Consider the following 15237-nt stretch of genomic DNA (forward strand, 5'->3'; position numbering starts at 1 on the left):
CACAGAACAGTAGTCGCAGGCAAAGTCTGCAAGTTACTATTCAAGTAATTAAATAGGAACAGAGCCTGCAAGCCTTGGCCAACTTGACATGATGGTCCTGCGGTGGTTATGGCAGTGTGGCACACAGCCCTGGAGAAACAGAGCCATATAACCAAGTGATGTTAACTCTGCTATTTAACTACCATTCTAGGGTTGCAGACTTTGAAGGAAGGTCAGGAGTCAGGTCTTGGAGTTCCTATGTCCAGCCCTAGCATGGAGAAGCTTTCTGACCATTTTATTCATGTCTCTGTTTTCATGTATGCAAAATGGCTATGGCAAAAATAAGACATGACATTAAGAGAAGAAATCAAGTATAAAATGAAGAACTCCAAGGTTGCAAGCTTCTTTCTCATTATCTCCCTATCATTCCCCTCTTGCCATCCTACCCTGCTTTTAATCTCCCTGTCTATGGAGCCCCATCACTGTTCCCATCCCTCTCCCTCTGTGGGCAGGAAGCACAGCACCATTTGTGTATGAGGATGTCATCAAATGTGTCTGGAGGCAAAACAGCTCTGCAGACTCCAGTGCAGTTGACATAGGCAAAGGGCATCCATAAATTACAGGAGCATTGTCTGGGCCTGAGGACAGGTGGATCTGAGATAAAACATACAGAAATAGCTGGCAAGTAGAAAGGAAAAAGATATTATCCTTTCTATAAGAGATTTTCCAGCTGCACTTTAGACGACATTTTAACTGGGAGGCACATGAAGGAAAAGTGTTTAAAATACAGATTGTTTCAGCTGTGAGGGCCAGTGCAAACCTTTAGGGGAAAAAACACAGGGTCTGCTGCAGGTCTGTGTTACAAATGTGCAAGTCGGGAGGTTTACTTCACTGTGTCAATTAATAAAGACTGAATATTTTGTTTGGGGGAGAACGCGGAGAGACCCAATCCAGCAGCTGTAGATGCACATCTGATTAGGTGTATAATTTCCACTCCAAGCTCAATCACGAGTCTGTTCATGAGCTAATCCATCTCCCACATCACTGCTTGCAGGATGGGGCTTTACAACAACATAAAAGCCAAAGAACGGACAGGAGATGAATTGCAAAAACAGCTTTCACAGAGCACAAAATGCCTCAGGTTGATAGCTGAGAATGCACTGCGGTCTCTGGAGACAAATTCTCTCATACCAGCTCTCTTACTGTGTCACAGAAACATTGTTTGCTTGGGTTTAGGTTTTAGATGAAGGCAAGAAAAAGAAATACTTCAGTGGAACTATGTGCCATTCATGGAAGGATTTTGCTGTAACTGCGATGTTATTTTTTTGTATTACAAGGGGAACCAGCAAAGTATGTTGGGAATATTGGAAATAACACAAAGGGAACCAAGCATTTACAGTATAAATAATTATGTTGTTTCTTGTGCATATCTCTGTGCCACAGCTGTATGCTTTAGCTTTGCCTGAGGACACACTACAAGCCCATACCTAGAGGTGCAAGACTTGATTCTGCACAGCACTGGGAGCTGTCATCATTGGGATTACTGGGATGTCAAGCAAATGCCTCCAAACTTTGCAGAACAGAGGACAGAAAATTGGACGGCTTGCAAGAGAAAGCCTCTAGTGGGTAGGAACTACGAAAGTAAGTCTACATCTGTCTGACCTTACACACTCAGAAGCTGCAATCTTTAAACCAGCTGAAATCTTCAAGACCCCTGTCTGCCCTTCCCCTCTAGACGACAGACCCAAGCGTGGCCCCTGTATTAGGTGCACTTTCACGGTGAACCAGAGCTGCATACAGGCTCAGCTGAAAAACCTGAGGGAGGGAGTAGGGAACAAACAGTTTTTCAGCCTCCTGTATCCAATTCACTGCTGCAAAAGCAGCTCTGCCCCTCCGCAGAAGAGGCAAAGCAGAAGGGGGCTTTTATCTGATGATGCTGCCCCCAAATTACGGTTTGAGCAGTCTAGGCTTGAATTTGCAGGACAAGGCTCCCAGAGAAGAGCTTACCCACTGGGAGCAGGAAAAAAAAGCCCAACACAAAGCCAAGACCCATTTCAAGATAACTTCAGTATTTTCCTTCTGTTCTGCATAACCAGAGACAAAACAGCTGTCCAAGGTCACAACCAAATGATTCACCACTGCAGATGCAACGAACTACTTCCTCCATCCTCATTTTGACAGGTCAGTATCACCTAGCCCCACTGAGAAAACCCAGCTCCATGCACAAGTATAGGTAGGTAGAAATATGTATATTGATGATAACATTACCATTCCTCAGTAGTTGCAAATGCATTTAGTAAATATAGTCAAATTCACCAAATTTCACTAAGCAGGAACCAGGGTGAGACTCCTAAGTGGGTTTACAGGTAACTGTAATGCTGAAAGGACTGAAAGGGTTGACAGCATTTCCCTCAGTTCCGAGCAAGGCTACAGTAAATATTCACCAAGAAAAAAAAATGCTAATATCCAAGGATTTGCATTTCATCAAAACAATTATTTTTTTAGCTTGAAAAAGAACATCCTGAGATCCCTTTCACTTGGATTCCTCTTCTGAGCACAAATCCAATTAAATTTCAAATAGCAAAATACATTTCTAATCTCTCTCGGATATTTGACTTCTAACAAAAATTAGGACGCCGGTATGTTTGTGGTGAAACCTCAGATTTTCTATATTCATTAGCCTCCCTGGATGCAAAAACCCCCAAACACCAGCAGTATGAAGTATTATGAAAACTAAAGCACAACCAAGCCAAATGGAATCATGAAGGTTTTTTCCTTGGCAGTCAGAGGGCTGTGAAGTGCTTTGTGTCCTCTATATGTACAGTTTACTGAAGAACAGCAGTGGAATTGAGTACCCAAGCACAACATCAGTGAAACAGGGATCAAGAAAGACTCTCCAACATGCAAGAATGATGCAAATCTCGGGTAACCCATAATGCATATACCTTGGGGAGCACTGCCTGCACCCATCTCGCTTTTGCTCATGTGAAGAGCACCCTGAAATATTATCAACAGACCTTCCCATGGTGTATCCCTTCCCAACCACCTTCTCCTACAAGGTCAAAGACCTGACAACTGTCTTCTGAAAGGAACATTCCCACAATCCTTGCTTCCCTCTCAATTCCAGTACATTGAAAGATTTCCACAGCGTCTAAAAAGAAGGGAAATTATTCTCCAGAACTTCACAAATGGTTTGGGGACAAAATGAGTGTCAAGCTCAAAAAAAATAAATAGATAAATAAAAATAAATAAATAAATAAATATATATATATATAAAAAACAACCCTATTTGTGAAAGCTTTTGTCAATCATAAAGTCAGGTAGAAGGAAAGTAACGTTACACCATACCTAGCGGCATCCAAGCAGAGTGGGGAGGCGTTTTCCACAGAGTACAGTATCTCCAAAAAAGGAGTAAAACACATGCCAGGGACAAAGGGGAAAGAAGGTGAAATCTAAAGGACTCTGAAGTCAACACATTACTTCAGGCTTATGTTCTTACACGAGGCTGCAGGAAAAGCTGAGCCAGCCCCAGGCTCCTGTGGAGCTCGGAGCCCAGGCTTCAGTGCGAGATGACCTCCAGCAGCACTACCACCATCCCCATGCACCCAAGCTGCCAGCCCGGCTCCTACCCATGCATCCAAACACAAGGCTTGCTGCCCTGCAGGAGGGAGACGCTGCTCTGGCCCAGGGCCTGAGCCACAGTGACAAAAGAAACCTACAGAAATTCCTGCAGGGAAGTCACCAAGGGGAATCTGCCATTGGGTCAATGTAACAAAAAGGGTGCCCTTGAGGGACCACTTTGCCCCTCCTTTAGCATCACAGAAAGGCTAAAAAGGGGCAGGATGGGAGAAGCAAAAAGAAAAGGGAATATAAAGTTTAATTTCTCTCCCTTTCTATCTGTGAAAATGACAGCACAAAGTCAAGGCTAAGGCTTCCAAGATTCTCATTCTAAAAGCAAATTAAGTTATATCCATATCTTCAAGATACAGCATCATCTGGGAGCAACTGAGGGTATAACTTCACACTAGATTCTGAATATGTGCTGTTACAATACAGAAACCCTAATAAGATACACACAGAATTTCAAAACCAGATAATGAGAACCTCTCTTGGCCATACGACAGTTCTTACCCCAGAGCTTATCATTAGCCAAAGTCAGCTTAAAAAATGGCATTGGATCTTGAGAAGACATTCAGGAAAGGTACATCAATAAAAGAAGATTGCTCACACATAAATCTCCCTTGAACCTTTTCTAAGTAATACTTAATCCTAAAGTGTCTGCATTTTGAGCAAGCCCTAGTAAATTCTTGGTTAAAAAAGAATATGGAGGGCTCTCAGTCCATACATATGTCATCCACACAACACAGAAAATAAACCACCATGGGTTACAGTAACCTGGAGAAACTTGGGATGCATATACAACCTTAATGTAGGGAAAATCAAGTGCTCCCACAAAGCAGAGAAAATGAAATAAAATTAAAACCATCCCAGCCTCAACATTCCTCCCTATATACTCCCGCCCTCAAAACACCCCCAAACTCCTGGCAATGCCGTTATACTTTCAACATAGCTGAAATTAAGAGGTTTGCATTAATTCAGAGCGGTGCAAGTGAGGAGACAATTACAGGCTTCACAGGAAAAAATAACACCTTTCAGGTAGTGAGTTTTTTAATACAGTTGGTTTAAAGCTGACCAAAAAGAAATAAGTGTGACTGGCAATACCAGGTGGGGTAAAATCTTACTACAGCTGAAGTCACCATCCAATTCCCAGTGTGAAAAGCAATGGCCCTACTCCAGTCAAAGACAACACTTCTACCAACTCAGTGCCATCAGGAAGAGAACTTTGGCCTTGATCCATGGCCACATGGTTGCCTTGCACAGCTGCATGTGGGACCACTTGCAGCACCACGGCATGTCGTGCCTGAGCATGCCCATGAAGGTCAACGACAACTGGGAAGTTCTTACTACAGCTTCTCAGAAGCTCACCTCACGCAGAACCTGAAAAGCCACAAGAGCAATGTGTTAGAGGAGCAACAGTCAGTCCTGAAGCCTTCTGCAGATACTCAACTCTCACTCAGTGCTAAAAGACAGAAGGCCAGTATGTCCTAGAATACCTCCCAAGCTCACAGAGTAGGGGAGAGCAACGCTCCCACATCACAAATCCATCTTCCGCAATATCCTATCCGCAACCTCCTATCGTCTCTCCTTACCTAAACTCTACAAGAAAAGCATTGCTGGCTTGCATTGGACTAGAGCATAGCCACCAACAAACCCCATGATGCCAACCATTTGCTATTTCTGGGCTGATTAAAAGCAAAAGGTGCTAGGAACACCATGAAACTGCTCTTGTGAGATCCTCACCTTTGGAGATCCAAGGCAGGACATGCTGATAACAAGGAATGTTCTTGGGTGGCTGTTCAAGTCAAGGCTTTTCTAGCTTTCTGTCCTCCTGTTTGTCCATTAATATAATTAAAACAGTGACTGCCTTTGCATATAGTCCCTTACCAACTTCATCAACGGCATCTCACAGTACCAGCTTAAAGAATCCAAAATAGCCTCCTGCACTGCAGCTCCCAAATCCCAAATTATAACCAACACTCTTAGAAAGGCTGTTTTAAAGCAAATCATATATAACATTGTCTTTAGCACCATTTCCCTGTAAGATGAAAGGGGGAAATCTTGCTAATGGCTTTTCCTTATTTCTCATTACTGTTGCTGAGAAGAACGTGCTAAAAGTAATACTAGTGATAAGAACAGGCTGAAGGGTGGGTGTGTGGCAGGTGTAAGTTTGCTTTTCTTCACCTTCATGAACATCAGTAGCTCTTTCCGTATCACATTATTGTCAAGGGAGCATATAATGTCACCATGTGGCAGAAAAGAATTCCTGTTTCTCTTCCCACCTGTTTTTACATCCAAATTCCTGCCTGATAGCTGTCGATGATGACAAAACAAGGCAGAATCAAGTTTTAGTTTCCTTCTTAGCAATTTTCCCATAACAATGCAGATCTCTGCAAAATGCTTTTCTGCATCTGGACACTCTGTCTCAGTGGATCAGCATGAATACATTTTTGAGAAGGGTAGTGCTCATTTTCAGGCAAGGGAATAACCCTCTATAGCAGTGCTGTTCAACATCTTTGTCAGCAACTTGGGCAGTGAGATCCCACCTGGAGAACTGCATTCAGCTCTGGGCCCCCAAACATAAGAAGGATGTGGACTTGTTGGAGGGAGTCCAGAGGAGGGCCCTTAAGCTGACACAGAGAATTTAGATCAGACATTAGGAAGAAGTTCTTTCCTGTGAGGATGCTGAAGCACTTGCACAGGTTGCCCAGAGGAGCTGTGGCTGCCCCGTCCCTGGCAGTGTTCAAGGCCAGGTTGGACAGGGCTTTGAGCAACCTGGTCTAGTGGAAGGTGTCCCTGCCTATGGCAGGGGGGTTGGAACTGGATGAGACTTAAGGTCTCTTCCAAAACAAACATTTCTATGGTTCTGCGATATCCAGTCTGCCAAAACTGTGGCTTGTCTAATTTTCCTGCCTCATACTAGCAGCCATCACATAGATGTCTTGGTCAGTGCACATTAAAGGCTTAGCTTGCCCATTTCTTTCAAAGAAAATTGAACAGTGGGAATATGCTAGATGTGAAAAGAAAAAGAAAAGGGAAAAGAAAAAGGCCTTCTCTATTGAAAATGAAACTTTGTAACACAGGGAACAATACAACATGTACTCTGTAGGATGCATTATGAACCCCTTATTGCATGCGGGATTTATGATCAAGGTCTCCTACAAGGATCCCTAAGCGACAAACAATTTGAGTTAAAAAAAAAAGCCTCCCGCAATGCCTTTTGCAAAAGCCTTTACTGCCATCTAATGTCATTTTTCGGGAAAGCCAGCACAGCTCTGGGTAGGAGCAAGGCTTTGGAAAGTGCCACAGCCTCATCAGGCATTCACAGCACCTTTCCAGCACACTGCCCCAGTGTCCTTCAGAAGGAGAGCCGGGGACACCATTCAAACCACAGCTGCTGCAAGGTGATTAACTACCTTCATACTTGCTCTTTAATACACTCTATGCATTAATCCTGGCTTTGCAACGGTTCACAAAAAAGCACAACCCACAGATTTATACCTGAAATGGCTTTGTCCTGAGAACAAACCCCTGTGAGCAGCAGAGGGCTGTGCCTCTTGCTAAACTCACAGGAGGCTTACCTGAGTGCTGGAAATGCTGGCATGGAGCAGTACCTCCTATGTGGGATGGGGCACCCACCCCTGCAGGCATAAGATGCAAAGGACCAGCTCTGACTAAGCATCTAGCAAATGATGGAGAATAAAAAATTGCCCTGTGGATGGACCGAACTAAGAAGAAACACAGGTCAGGACCATCTCCCACGGGTGCTGCCCAAAGGCACAGAGTGGGATGAGAAGCAGGCTGCAGCGAGGGATGCTGCTCAGCCTGTGTTAGCTTGGTGGATCATCCACCCAGGGAGGGAAGCCCTCAGAGCTAAACCCAGCTCTAGGCAATGACATCCCCTTCAGTCCTGCCTGTCTGTCCCCACAACTCTGCAACAGACTCCTGGTTTGGATTTTTCTGGATAATCATTCTTCTCTGCTTTTTGTTTAACCTCGCCTGGACTAAGGGTGATTGCAGAGTGGCTAGACTGAGAAACTGTTATAACAGAAAGTCTTGAAGCAAATATCTTCTAAATACATGTTTCCAAGGGGAAAAAAGCATGGTAACAAGAAGTTTCTCCAGTAAGCTGCTTACAAGCTCAAAATACAAATAGCTATAGAGAAGAGGTCTTACTAAAATCCATCAATTAACTAGGAAAGATCTGTGATGCTGGCAAGATGGTGGGGAGCACGGCTGAACCCGAGGGCCATGAATAAGCAAGTAAACGCCTAAAGAAAAGGAAAAAGAAGGTGTATAGAATGTGAAACTGTGTTGTGCTCGCAATAGTTTTCTTTCCATTTTCAAAATCTGAAATGAATGACCTAACCAAACCCAGGAAAAAAATGAATGACATAACTGCCTCATTAGTATCATCTTGGAATGTCCTGGTAGCATTAAATACTTTTTCTCAGGTTAACATCCCATCAATTTGGAGATTCACAGATACAAGGGAGAAAATGACATAGCCTAGAACAGTATAGCCATATAAACTTATCAACAGAAACAAGAAAGAAACAGATGAGTTTAAACTATTCTACTTTGAAAATAAAAATCCCTAATGGATGGTAAGTACTTGCAAATCAGCTCTCAGCTGGTACCTGTATCTAGGATAGATATGAGAACAATACTTTGTCCTTCCCTTGCCTGTCTGCTACTGTGGTCTCCATTAGTATGTAATTGAGATGTTTGTGTAAGATGCACATCCATGGCATCTCCTAAGGATCTCAAAGCATTTTTCAGACCTTCTGCTATGCAAGCAAGCACCTTGACCAGCACAGGAGAGAACCCAAACTTCCATTCACATTGCAGCTTTTTATGGTCATTTTCTCAGTCCAGAAGTTATCCCATGACCTATATTATCACTGAATGTGCTGGCAAATTAAGAGAATTCCTCTTCTAAGGAAATTTCTCTTCATCAGCTCAGCTTTCATAAAGAGTCTTGCAAGAAAAGCCATGTTGGGAAAAAAAAAAAAAACAAACCAAAAACATGGATATTTCACTTTGTGCTTATCACTTTCAACTAAAATACTTTCAGGGCAATTTGTGTTCAATAATGAGATGGATTCTTAAGGCGTATCAGATGAAAGGTGCAGCAGCTCTTGTTAGGGTATCTTGTAATATTATAGAGACAACTACCAACAAAGCACCAAACACCCATATTTTTCAGGCCAAATTATTAGAAAAGAAGCCTATAGTTAAGCTGCACCAATAAAAGTTAATTTGTTTAAATTTCAAACTTACAGGTTCTTCTGGGTGCTTCCCTTACTGATGACCATAGGCAACTACAGAAAAAGTATATTACATCCTCTAAAAATCAGAGCAAAGATACATAAATGCACGCTTAGGATAAGGAAGAATACAGAACCTTTATGATATGCTACATAGCATATCAAAAACTGAACCACACTGACAATACTGATGTTACTTTCTCAGGTTTCAAGAAAGAGTTGCCCTGATTTTTGAAGGCAGCAGGTCAGCCTAACAGAGAGCCTGCTAACACCTATAACGATTCAGTCATTTCTAAATGCAAACACCTACACACACAGACACATGCATGCACACACACATACCCTGAATTCTCAGAGCAGGAGCCAAGATGAACACAAACAAGTGTGGGTATAAACACTGCTTACGAACCTGCAGATGTGAAATCTGATGCCAACATGGAATTGCCTTGAGTTGCCTCCTTGATAAATGTACTGGAAAGATTAGCATACCTTTCAAGGACAGATGCTCTGTGATCAAGTGGCTGGATTTTCTCAAAACCTTTAATATACCATGCAGTAAAGGGATAATAAAATAATCTCTCTGCATTTTCAGTACCTAGCAGGAATTTGAGCTACACACGAATACATCCTGACTGATCCAAGACAAATGTGCTGTAATGACAGAAGCATTGCTGAGGCTCTCTAATACAAGCCCTCGTAAAAAAGCATTTCCAGTCTGAAAAGCGGAGAAAGAGGAAGAGTTTAAGATTCCTGATCCCAGTTCCTGCACTAGCTAATCTCAGGCTCCAGCCTGTGCTCTTTCCTCTTCAAAGACTGCAGTGTAACATTCAAAGACTGCAGTATAACATTTTCCTTCAGCTCTGCGTATTCCCTATACTGTATCTATAGGAAAATGTGTCCATTTCATCATTCGCCTAGTCCATTTGTTTATTCAAGTATTATTTCAGCATTCATTTCCCTCACACAGCATCAGCTATGAGGGTTGTTGTATAGCCTTTTGTATTCTTTTAATGTTAGAGGAGATTGCTATAGGTAGCCTTGAGCCAGATAACCTTGCTGTCATCATTTTTCCAGGGATGCTGGAAATTAAGGAAAAGGATCTAGGATTACCTAGATCCTCTTAAACCCTCTTCACAGTGACCCAATGGACATCAACGGAGTATTTTCAACTGCTGGATCCTTTCTTTAGAATAACCTACCTAGGCAGCAATGGCTGTATTCAGTCTGAGAAAAAATGCATTTTTATCAGTCTTCCATTCAGTTACAGAGTTATAACACATCTCTCAGCTGTATACAAATTCAAAATAAGTGGCCTCTAATGTACTTAACAGTGCTGCTTTAAAACAGCCTAGGAAAAGCATTGCAGCGGAATTTGTTTCCTGAGAAGATAAGAGCAGGGAGAATAATTTCTGATTTTATGGCTGGAGTACTGTATTAAGAGGTCTTCTCAGCTGTATCTGAGCAAATAAAAATATGCAGCTATTCACGACTTTTCTCCTTCAGGGAATCTCAGAGTCTTCCATGCTGGTTCCAGCCAAGGAACGTGCGAGGGATGTTATAAACAACCATTTACATAACTCTGCTGGTGCCAATATCATCAGTAATGCTGTCTGAGGAAGCCCACCTGACCATACCAGGGCTGGAGGACACGCACAGATTACTGTCCACCCTCATTCCAGCTATGACTCAAAACATCCTCTGCCACTGGGCAGCCCAAGAATTGGTACCCACTGCCTTAATGGTGTCTTCCTCTTTATGTTTTCCACAGAATAACTCAGTGCTTACAGTATTCCTTCCCCTAAGTTGCAGCAGACAGCATCTGATGCTACGTGTCATCATCCCACCCAGCTCTACATCCAAAATCCCAGGTCAAAGTGATTTTATTTTAGCCCAAAGACAAATGTGGGGTTTTTTTCCTGGTGAGTGCTATGCTTTGACAAGTATATTCTTATCCTAAGAGTACAGTGTAAATTGCAAGACTGTAAAAAAGGAAGCTTCATGAAAAGAAGCTTTCTTTCAAAAGTTGATGTATTAGCTTATGTGGAGAGCTGGAGAAAGGGAAAAAAAGGGGACAGGAAAAACAGGCAAAAAGGAAAAAAGGGGAAAGGGAAATGAGACACACACAAGCACTCCACTCCCCAGCCTGTCAAGTAGGATGCATGCTTCACTAAGTAGTTATACAGCACTTTTCACCCTTCTAAGCAAGGATGCTTTTATAGCCTTTATATCTGTCAGTCCTTGCTAACCCACACACCCAAATGTGACACTGAACCTAGTATCTTTTGCCCCTCTGCTAAATGGTACTGGCCATAACTTCAGCAGCTACATGCCTCCTGGTAATAGCCTACCCATCATTTTCCCAGGTAAAAGGATTCTGCTACTAGAAAACGCTGTAAACAAATTTCCTAGAGAAAAAGACTTCTGTAGAGTTTCTCCACTCAGACTGCTTTCCTTGAAGCTGAGGCTTGCTATTCTTGCTGTTCCTTCAAAGCTCACTGTATTTTCACATAAAGGACATCAGTGGCCGCAAACCCTTTCATCAAAGAGGCATTGACTATTTAATTTTACAGTTGTGGCTCCTTTCCACAAGGAATACAGAGAATTCATTAGTAATCACACATCAGAGAGTGCATCCACCTACATGTTCCTCTCCTTTGGCGACTGTATAATTACACAATCATCTCTTATCAAAGAAACTTTTCCCTTTAACTTCTACACAATAATTGCCGGTGGCTTTGCTTGCCTTTATCTCCCATGAAGAGAAGGAAACGCTAAAAAACACTTGTGTCGAGGGTTGCTCTGGTTTCCTTTAAACAGCAAAACACAGGGCATATGCAGAGAGAAGTGTTAATCTACTCCTGAAACCACGGAAAGTGAAACTCAACTAAACAATCTTCCAGTTGGCAAGTGACAACCATGCACTAGGGGGGCAAGGAGGAGCAGGACCCCCAAGCTGTCGCTGTTCCGTCTCCCTCCATCGCTCCTTCTCTCTCTTTTTTTAATTCCTTATTGGCATTTTGTTATTAGTCCCCACACAGTAAACAAAGGGTTGCAAATTCTGACAAAATGAACTGCTGAAAGGATTATTCATCCCTCCGCGAGACTGCTCTGTGAGCTGAGAGCTACATGCTCTGCATTCTGTGACTAAGATGCAGTCCCATGTGTTTTCCCAGTTCAATCAAGTGTGCGAAGAACTGTCACAATAGTCCTTGATGCCAAGAAAATAAAATTTAGGATAGAATGGGAAACCTGAGTTGCATTTTAATGGCATTTCATTTGCACCTGTTTTCACTACTCTTTGTTTATTTTATTCTTTCTTAATCTTTATTGACAATTCATTAAAGCCTTATCATCCCTCACAACAGCAAAAGAAGAGGGAGTTGTTGCCGTACCTGTTTGGATAATTGTTACTGAAGTGTTGTCAAATTCTTAGAAGTGGCTATATATCTTTCATGTCAGGCCACTGGGACTGATACAAAAACATTTCCAGACTTCTGCAGGGTTTGGGTTTGTTGTTTTTTTCCCTCGCCTTCAGAAGAAGATGTAAAAAGAACAAATAAGTCAAAATGATAAATTATGACAGGAAAAAAATCAGCATTTGAATTGTTTGATAATAGAGAGAGGATGGGGTACGAGGGAAGATTAGAGCAGCATCAGGCAACAACAAAACTGAAAGTTATTTAAAAGTGACACAAACCCTCTAGGATCTGCAATCCCACCATTGTTTCCCTTTGGAAAAGCAGTTTTCAGAAGCTCCAATTAACCTTAATTTAATTCCGCCTTAGCAATATCTAGAATTTTAATTGACTGGGAAGGTGATCATAAATCTCTGTTCAAAATACAGCTTGGCCATTAGCAATTCCCAGAACGGCCCAAAGTGTTGTAGAGAAGAACTCGCCTACTCTGCAGGTAAGGCTGCCTCTAGACCATAAAAAAACATTCAGAAGGGAAAATCCCACCCCTGCAAGTAGTCATATTCTCCAGTGCTGATAGCTATGAATAAGAACCAGTGACTCCTGCGGCCAACATATTTGTGTACATACTGTCCTCAGCATCCTTAAAGATTGTTTATTCCACCTCTCACTTGCCTTCCTCTGCTTTTACATGTGGCTCTAATGCTGGGTGTTTGGTTTCCACTTCAAACATAATCACATCCTTGCTTCTCTGGTGCCAGCCTCCATTATTTACATGCTCGCCTCTCACATATTCTGTTTGCACACTTTTAGGTCAGGTTACTTCCAATCCGACTGATATTGAGGTGTTCTGGAGATCAGGTGTTTGCAAATAAAACTCTACGCTCATGGTCACTGCACTCACAGTATTGAATTACAATGGCCTTCAAGTGCCTGATTCCTTTTCAAAACCTGCCTTTGATCACCTTGCATCAGCCCAAACTTTTGGTCTTAGAGAGTTCCCACAAATGTCTTATCCCCCAACCATGAAAAGATGCCTACAAGCCAACCTGAGCTCCTATAACACGTGGAAAGGAGCTGTATTGCCCCTGCTAACTATACATTTCTTGAGCCTGCAACGACAGTCCAACCTCAGAAGGACAAAACATATGAATGTACCTGCACCGCAAACTTCTGATGCGACAGTGATTTGGTAAGGTGGAAGGATTTGATCCCTGATGGATGAGGCTACAGCCTGTGCAAGGACTCTCACATCTATATCTCAGGTTTCCTAAACAAAATTATGCATTATTTTGTACCATGCAAGAGTGCTGCATGGAAAACACATCTAATATAATGTACATGCTATACAGTCAAATTGCATATGCACAGTGGCCACTTGCAGATGCCTGGGAAGAGGAGGAGACCTCATCTGTTCCCCACATTAACCCACATAGAGCAAGAACTATGCTAGGTAAAAAAACTCCTTGTGTATGTACCTTTATAGACACACCAGCACAACAGCATTTTTCCGGATAAGGAGTCAGAGAATCTCTGTGTCCGCAGGGCTGTGTCCCACCACTACGAACTCAACACATGCTGAAAGTCCCACGACAAGGGTGAATGCAACCCCTCTCCTTGCACCTACTCCAGGTTCTCCCAGCCCAGCACAGAGGCACAGCCAGAGCTTATAGCCCAAGGCACAGCAGTTTTAAAGAGGGCTCTGAGTTCAGTCTCATTTGAAGACCTACCAAGTAGGAAGGTCTTCCAGTGCTTGTGACTATCAAAGCACTTTGTGGCACGACCATTACCCCTTCACAACACCCCTGGCTAGCAAGCCATTACTGATATCTCAGTTTTGTAGACAAATGAGCTAACAGAGAGTGAGCCTGGGAAGAAAGAGAGTAAACACATTCAGATATTTACACCTGCACATCAGGACCTGCCAGATACTTCCAGTTCTTCATAAGGTCAGCAGGAGGTAGAAGTCCTCAGCACTTCTGAAAAGCCTAAGGTACTCAGAAGTGAAACAGAGGCCTGAATGACCTCCTTAGGTCTATGGTAATCAGAAGGACAAGCAAAAGCTCCTGAGGTCTTTTTCTTCACTGCAGGATATAAATCCCATTTACTTAAACAGGAATTTATGTCATGCAGGAAAAAGATAGGGCCTTAGCTTCTAGTTCTGCGCACAGGTGGCATTTCCTTTGTCCTTCCCTTCCATGTATTTTTCCTTTCTCAAAATAGAAGCAGCTAGAACAGTGACCAGCTACTGTTTCTGTAGCCACAGATTGGATTTAGACAGGAATGACTGATTAAGAGTTGTGAATTAGGGTGATTTTGCTGAGTCTGTAAAATAGCTAGTAGAGGACGCAGGGCAGCTGAGTGACAGCTGAAAAACACATTAGAATGAAGTTAAACTTGCAAGCAGCTGCATTGAGCAAAGAGGCCAGTAAAGATTAAAAAAAAACAAGCTTGTGATCATGTTAAGAAGTTTTAACAAGCCAAGAGAGCTAGACATAAAGGAAAATCAGGGATCAGAACTGAAACCTGCTTCAGGATCAAAAGGCAGCAGCAAAGAGACAGAAGGGAGCTAAGGTGCTCAAGTTCTCTCACCTACATGAGAAGCTGTCCAGCCACCCAGTTCAGACTTAATCAGGACTCCAGGAGAGGTGGGAGAAAAATGCCAACAGCATGGAGAAAGACAGATTACAAACCCAAGTATAAGACATTGTAAGGATGAGCCCAAGGCATTACAGTAATACACAGAAAGAGGCTTCATTTGGAAATGCCATCATCACATGCAAGTGCACAGGATTGAAAAGAGAACAGAGCTATGCAACACAACTTGGATCTCTTATTACACAAAGAAAGGTTAGGGCAGGATCCACCACAAATGGTTTGTAATTTATCACCTGTCTTCGTAGGGGATGCTTCCTACACTGACTGTAATGGAAGTTTACATCAGACATCTAACTCAG

General features: G+C 42.6%; 1 long non-coding RNA gene across 8 annotated transcripts in view; it reads right to left on the minus strand.

Moving 5' to 3' along the window:
- Window positions 1-15237, minus strand: part of LOC136018271 (uncharacterized) — a 49936-nt gene that overhangs the window by 15979 nt on the left and 18720 nt on the right. For 6 of the 8 annotated variants that reach the window (XR_010614333.1, XR_010614332.1, XR_010614334.1 and 3 more), the window contains exon 4: window positions 12260-12396. The exons of 1 other annotated variant lie outside the window; for it this stretch is intronic. This is a non-coding gene — a long non-coding RNA (uncharacterized LOC136018271). Of the gene's footprint in view, window positions 1-4639; window positions 4978-12259; window positions 12397-15237 lie in introns of those variants that run through there. One more of the 8 variants, XR_010614338.1, reaches the window with a different exon arrangement.

The sequence above is a fragment of the Lathamus discolor genome, chromosome 1 (genome assembly GCF_037157495.1).
Source record: "Lathamus discolor isolate bLatDis1 chromosome 1, bLatDis1.hap1, whole genome shotgun sequence".
Lineage (NCBI taxonomy): Eukaryota > Metazoa > Chordata > Aves > Psittaciformes > Psittacidae > Lathamus > Lathamus discolor.